Raw genomic sequence first — 7,991 nt, forward strand, 5'->3', positions numbered from 1 at the left:
CATCACCACTGCTCCTTAAAACAAACTGTACATTATCCAGACTCTTTGGCTAGCCCCAAAAGGAACAGTAAGTAAACTCCAGGGAAGAACCTTAGCACTCGATGGAAGAAATTCCATGATTGATTCTCGGTTTTGAAAGAGTTTCCACCAATCAGAATTTGGTTTTTAAGTCATAACTAATTGTTTCCTCTTCCTAGATTAATCATCCATGGGTATAAATCAGCAGATGATAAATGCAGAGCAGGAGACAGCAATAAAACACGATCAAATGGAGCTTCTGCAGCAGACACTGCTGGCTGCCTGACCAATGACCAGCTCCCTCATCCTTCTGTGTCAAAGAAGAGCCCACCTCTCCTGACAGCCAGAAAGTGCTGGATCCTTGCTTTTGAGCTTTCCTGGCAGCGAGGGGTGTTCGTGGAAATCAATTTGGGCTAATGACATGTAAAGGAAAGTTTGCTGTGTTTGGAGGAGACTTCCAGAAAATACTCCTCCCTGCTCCATGACAGAAATGCTGTTGTTTAGTCATTAAGTTGTGTCTAATTCTTTTGTGACCCCATGGACTGTAGCCCACCAGGCTCCTCTGTCCATGGGATTTCCCAGGCAAGAATACTAGAGTGGGTAGCCATTTCCTCCTCCAGGGGATCCTTTTGACCCAGGGATCAAGCCCATGTCTCCTGCAGTGGCAGGCAGATTCTTCACCACTGAGCATACCAGGGAAGCCCCATGATAAAAATAGATTTTATTTTAAAAAGCAGCATGCCTCCCTTTTCCTTTTGGATTGCCACCTTAGGGCTGTGCGTGGTGACGCAGTTTATGCACAAAGCTCATCAGCTCTGAGAGAAGGGAACAAACAGGTGTGTGCTTGACGGCACTGACGAGGTGCTGAGTCAGTACTGGAAACACCGGCTGCTGGACACATTGTTATTGAAAACAAGACCTCACCTTGAAGCCACGCTTAGGGAAACCATCTGCTGTTTTTAGCTGAAAGCATTCTAACTGGTACGATTATTTAATAGGTTACCTGTTGCTTTGGTCGCTCATGAGACTGTTCTTTAAGTAGAACTCCTACAGAGCCTTTGTTAATGTTGAGGATTGCTGGTGAGTCTGCACTGTTACCTCTGGGAACCTCATGAGAAAAACCAATGTTCTTGTTTTCCAGAGAGAAGGAGCTGAAAGGACAGAATCCTATCTCAGCTTCTTTCTAGCTCTGCAACCTTGGGCAAGTCCTTACCACCCTGGACCTCAATGTGTTCATCTGTAATATGAAGCGTATCACCAGGACTTACTCCAGCTCCTGGAGAGTTGAGTGAACTACTTCCGATAAGGCGCCCAGCACAGTGCCTGGTGTGCGGGGAGAACCCAGTCCCCGCTGTGCTATTATCTCCGTTCCCCACCTGCGGGGGTATGAGAGTGTCCAGCGGTTCTGAGTTGCTGGCAGACTGACTAGCTCTTGTTTTCCCTTACATGTTAAAGTAAGAACCACCCACCTGGACCTCTTAGCAAAGGGAGAAACAGTGTGAATCCTTCGAGAGGCTGGAGGGCTATGAGAGAAGCTCAGCTTCCAAACCATCACTTAAGAAGGCTGTTCTACTCTGAGTCCTGTCACTTTTCTCATCTTATTTCTGGGAGTTGCTAAAAAAGGACTCAACGCTAGAGCCATTCTTGGGTCTCACCTGAGTCCCGCTCTCCTGTGATGCTTCATGCATTTGTCCAGGCTGCTCCCAGGCCTGGGGCATCACTCACCATCACCTGGCGACTTCTGTCTCTTCACCTCCTAGGAGCCTCATTTCTCGCTCTGTAGACTCTCTGCTGGCCCCCATCACAGAACCCTTCACGGGTTTGATTTCTCCCCCTACTAAACTGTCTCTTCGGTCTCAACACATACCTTGCCTGTATCAAGTAGTAAATAAATCTTGGTTGAATGACAACATACCCATAAGATTAAACTCAGTGGTAAGTAGACACTATTCTATTCTATGTGGTTGTATGTTTGATCTAGCAAAGTTATTTCTATATTTTTCTGTGAGATAAACCTGATTATTTATTATCTCCACCAGAATTTTTTTTTCTGAGAACCTTCTGCTTTATTGCTGTAAGGAGAATAGACTACCACCATTTTACTAGAGTGAAATTGTGCAAAGAAACACAACATATGTTTAGCAATTGAAAAGTAACAATTAATAATTCATGAATTAGAGCAGAATTCATAATGGAAATTCAGAAGTGAGTGGTGATAAAGGCATTACATGTTAAATTATGAGTAATGTAATCTAAAAGATACTTAGATGGAAACATATTGTCTTAACGTATATATTAGAAAAAAATGAAATCTTAAGCTACTTATTTAATACAAAAACTAAAAGAACCATAGAAAGAAACTTTAAAAGATAAAATCAGGATAAAACCAAGAGTGATTAAATAGAAAATAAGGATATGGTAAGGATATTTGTTTTCAAAAGGTAGTTCATTGAAAAGATCCATAAAATAGCTCTCTGATTGCTCAAGAAAGAAAAACACAGATATACAATATTTAGAATGATAAAGGAAATATGCTGCAGTTTTAGAGACATTTTAGCAATCATTAAACCATGGTGTGAAGAGTCTTATGACAATCATTTTGATAACTAAGATGGGATTAATATTTTCAGAAAAATGAAAATTATCAAAACTGACTCAAGAAGAAATAGAAAACTTCAATTGACCAGTCAGGAAATTAAATTTGTGGTAAAAGAATCTGCCCACCCCTCAAAAAAAAGCAAGATAATTTCAAGTTTTACCAAACCTAGGAATGCACAATTCTTACCTAATGCAAGCTTCTCTAGAGACTAGAAAGAAGGAAACTAGCTGAGAGAAGGGGCTTCCCAGGTGGCTCAGTGGCAAAGAATCCACCTGCCAAGCAGGAGATGCGGGTTCCATCCCTGGGTGGGGAAGATCCCCTGGAGGAGGAAAGGGCAACCCACTCCAGTATTCTCGCTTGGGAAATTCCATGCACAGAGGAGTCTGGTGGGTTGCAGTCCATGGGGTCAGAAAAGAGTTGGATAGGACTCAACGACTAAACAACAGCAAAGTTGAAAGAAAAGGGTTAATAAAAACCTTCTCTTCCTAGATGGATAAATTTGACCATGTTGTAACCCCTCCTGATAAAGGTGAAAGAGAGCTCTGTTCCGGGCAATGTAATTTACAGTTAGGGAAGCAAACAAGAAGCCCCATGATTGATGAGCTGCTTCATTCCTGGGAGGACTGTGGATAGACTATAAGTGCCTGGCAGGATGCTGTAATCTGGGCTTCCTGTGCAGAGCAATCTACACCTGGGCTTGTCTCTTGTGGAGATATAGAAGCTACGGCTACAGAACTGTTACAGCTAGCTGTGTGAGTTCTTATTTCAGGTAAGAGTTCCTAAATCCACTCGGGTGGTCTCTCTGCCTTCACCTGAGTCGTCACTGGGGTGATCTGAGAACAGTCAGTGACTGCTGTGTCAGTCACTGCCAAGACACGCACCTGAGACAGAGGTCCTGCTGACAGGTGTGTCTGACCTGCAGCCTTCAGTGTCACTGGTGTCGGGTGCACCCTGTGGATTCAGCTCTAGCATCTAAAGATCCAGTTGAAAACTAAGACCACTGTCGTGGAGGTTGCAAGACCCAAATCGAGAGGCCAGTGTAAACTCGATACAAAATAGAGAAGGATCAGAGTGGAAAGTAAATTATTGGCAGTGTCACATTTGAACGAAGAGGCAGACATCCTGCTATTATTGTGGAGCGCACAACAGAGGTCCCACTTTTGTACTTGCATTTGGGCCACTTTAAGGTGGTCCATGGATACGGAACTGGATTCATGGAAAGACAATACGGTGTTCTAACACCTCCTCTTCCCGTCACTAAATAGAGGACTTTGATCAAGTCACAGTTTAGCTTCTTGAACCTCAGGAAACCGGGGATAATGATACCATTCTGGGAGGTTACTGTAGCAGTTCTATGAGATAAACTATGTGTGAGCTTGTTGCTTCTTATAAATATGTTATAAATCATTCAACTAGGTTTGGCTCGTATTTAATTTAGGCTGAAGAGATAAAATCTAAAGATGGAAATGCAAAAGGTCTGGGGAGAACAGAGTAAAGGGGTGAGTTTTGAGTAATTCTGTAAAAAGAAAGATGGTCATGTTGGAGAAAAACCCAAAGAATTTCCAGACCAAGAAAAGGGCATTTACTTAAGTTGACTTGCTGAGAGCCAAGGGCTTTACACAGTTGTAATGGTCCATTGTCCATTTCTGAGCACAATTGTAAGCAGCTTGTCCCTGTGAGGGGACAGGAGCCAGTGAATGGCCGTAAAGTCTACACTGGATTCTATACCTCTTCAACCAGAGTGGAGAACGTGGAGGGTTGTACACAAGCGATAGTCTGTATTGTAATGAGAGCCAGTTTGGGCGTATAGCAAGGGAGCTTTCTGAACCTCTGTGCTTTCTGCAGAAAATGGAAGTTACCCATCTCTTTCAAACCCTGGGAGGAGAAGGGATATGTTTAAGAAACCAAACACAGTGTCTGACCCTATTGGGACTATAATAATTGGTACCTGTTTGGAATATTACTGCTAATGCCACTACATTTGGGCAGTGGGTTGAAACAGCACAGTTTCCCTGTTTCCCAGTCCCCACTACTTCAAAATTTTTCAACCTCAAATGTAGCCTGTTCTTGTGCTTGGACCCTTTGGAGCTGAAGCAGTTCACCAGCGTTAATGTGCCTCAGAAATCTTAACAGAGGTTTTTAACAAGCACAGCAGATAGAGCCCACCCAGACCTACTTAAACTAGAGTGTCTGGAGTGGAACTTTTTCTAACCTTGTAACAAAAGTAATTGCAGTCACAGCTAGGGCAGAGAACTCAAGCTAGGAGCCGGTGAACTGAAGCATTGCATTTCCAGGCTTCCCTGTTAGAAGGCAAATGTCACCCAGGACAGGTAAAAATGAAGATGTAGCCAGCCTTTCACACGGAAATACAGTCATTGGTGGGATTATTTGTTATCAGTCAAGGGGACCAAGAGGAGATTCCTAGGATGTGTTAGAGGGAACATGGAAGCTGTGAGTGAAATCACTCAATTGTGCCCAACTCTTTGCAACTCCATGGACTGTAGCCTTCTATGCTCCTCAGTCCATGGGAGTCTCCAGGCAAGAATACTGGAGTGGGTTGCCATTCCCTTCTCCAGGGGATCTTCCCAACCCAGGGATCAAACCCAGGTCTCCCATGTTGAGGGCAGACACTTTACCGTCTGAGGCACCAGGGAAGGTCCAACACAGCCTCATCTATCAAATGAGGTCATTTTTCAGAGTTGTTGATGGATTGAGTGACATGAGGGGTTGGTGCTCCATACATCACGTCTCCTTTCAGAGGTTGGGTGAGGCAGGGATGCTAGGAAGGGGGTGCCAGCAGGACACCCAGGCTGGATGGGGAGTGAGCCTGGGCTGTCTTCTGTAGGCGGGAGCTTCGATCAGCAGTTTCATGGTACAGGTGTGTCATGGAGAGGGGAGCCTGCAGTCTGTGGAGCCTGTGTGGTGGGGAGAAAGGCAGAAAACAGGCATAGAAATATGAGGCTTGTTGTTGTTCAGTCACTAAGTCATGTCCAACACTTTTGCAACTATAGCCCATGGACTACAGCCCGCCAGGCTCGTCCCTCCACGGGCTTCTCCAGGCAAGGATACTGGTGTGGTTAGCATTCCCTTCTCCAGGAGACCTTCCTGACCCAGAGATCAAACCCGTGTCTCCTTCACTGCAGGTGGATTCTGTACTGCTGAGCCACCAGGGAGACAGAGTCTGCCCTGCAACTGTTCCCCACAGATTTCCCAATAAAACCAAGCCTCATGGCTCAATGACTATGTTAGTTTTTTAGGTCCAACATAACAAAATACATGAAAGGGTGGCTTAAACAACAAAAGGTATTCCCTCACAGCTCTGAAGGTCAGAAGTTCAAACTCAAGGATCATGCTCCTCCTGAAGACCCTAGGGAAGGATCCACTCCATGTTTTGTTTTGTAACTTCTGGTGGCCATCCATCCTCAGCCTTCCTTAAAAAAAAACTCTTATTTTACTGTTGTTAAGATTATCAATCATTTCTTGTGTCACCAAATTTTTAAAAGTCAGCAGTTATTTGTATTTTCCTAAAAGTAGATCCAAGGTTTCTGGATGAAGGGCAGATTAATTTTTTCCAAGTTTTTTATCTATACAGTTCAAAATTTTTTTAATTAGAGTATAGTTGCTTTTCATACTGTCAGTATGAAAAGCAACTATACCCCAATTTTTTACAAAATTCAAGCTGTATAGGTATAAAACTTTTTTTTTTAAAGCTATGCTATGTTTTTTTCTAGTAGTCATGTGTGGGTGTAAAAGTTGGACCATAAAGAAGGCAGACGGCTAAAGAATCTAGGCTTTTGAACTATGGTATTAGAGAAGGACTGATGCTGAAGATCCGATACCTTGGCCAGCTGATGCAAAGAGCCAACTCATTGGAAAAGACCTTAATGCTGGGAAAGATTAAGGGCAAGAGGAGAAGGAGGTGACAGAGGATGAGATGGTTGGATGGCATCACTGACTCAATGGACATGAGTCTGAGCAATCTCTGGGAGATAGAGGACAGAGGAGCCTGCTGCAGTCCATGGGGTCACAAAGAGTCAGACATGACTGGGGAACTGAACAGCACCACCACAGTTCTTTACAATGCTGCATTACTTTCTGCTGTGTGTAGCACAGGGGGTTCCACTCTGCGCTCTGTGGTGACCTAGATGGCCAGAGGAGGAGGTGTGAGAGAGGAGATACACATGTGCTTCCAGCTGCTCTCCGCCAGCCTTGGTTTATAGACGCACACTTCAGTCCGTGCCTGTCTTCACGTTCTCTCTGCATCTGTGTCCCCACACGCCTGCTCAAGAGGACACCATTCATTGGATTTAGGGCCAGTCCTAACCAGTGGGCTTCCAGAGGGCTTCCAGTGATAAAGAATCCATCCACCAATGCAGGAGATGAAAGACACAAGTTCAGTCCCCAGGTCACCAATGCAGGAGATGAAAGACACAAATTCAGTCCCCAAGTCAGGAAGATCCCCTGCAGGAGGAAATGACAACCCACTCCAGTATTCTTGCCTGGAAAACTCCACAGGCAGAGGAGCCTGGCTGTCTACAGTCTGTGGGGCTACAAAGAGTCAGACACACCTGAGCGTCTGAGCACTAACCCATGTGACCTCATCTCAACTAATTACATCTGCCAAGATGCTATTCTCAAATAAGGTCCCATGCTGAGGTGCTGTGTGGATATGACGTTTTGTGCAACCCTGTTAAACCCAATCCAGGGATGATGATCACTGAAGACCCTTGTGACTTTTCTCCTCTGTTCTGTATCTGCACTGAACTATAATCTCTTGCTGGTTGTTTACAATATATAATAGCCAACTGTTTACAAGTCTATGTCCTACCAGATGGTGTGATGTTGAGAGCAGAGCCCAAAATTTTGCTTTGTTTTCATATTTTATTATTTGCTTGTTTGTTTTTTTTTTTTTTTGGCCATGTGGCATGCAGGATCTTAGTTCCCCCACCAGGTATTGAACCTGTGCCCCTGCAGCGGAAGCTTAGAGCCCTAACCACTGGGCCAATAGGAAGTTCTCCTGTTTGGGTTTTTTTTACACCTTTCAGTATCCAGGGTGTAGCACAGGACCATGTTTATGACTGGCCTTCAGTAAACATGTATGAAATGTCAGCAGGTTACAGTCATTTTTTGCAAGACTGACCCTTGGGATCTCTGCCCTTGAGGATGTTAGAATCCAGGAGAATGTCTGAAGTCTTCTGGAGGCAAACAAACCAGGCCAAAGCTGAAAAACTCACCTACCATGCTGCTTTTTGCCTTCAGGATTGGAAACGTCTAGCTGGTTTCTTGTCTGTTACCGGCACGTTGTGGGACACCTTTCCCCCATTCTGACCTCAGCTTCCCACTGTAAATGAGGGATTTGGACCACAGTCCCCAA

Source organism: Ovis canadensis, chromosome 9 (genome assembly GCF_042477335.2).
Source record: "Ovis canadensis isolate MfBH-ARS-UI-01 breed Bighorn chromosome 9, ARS-UI_OviCan_v2, whole genome shotgun sequence".
In the NCBI taxonomy this organism is placed as follows: Eukaryota; Metazoa; Chordata; class Mammalia; order Artiodactyla; family Bovidae; genus Ovis; species Ovis canadensis.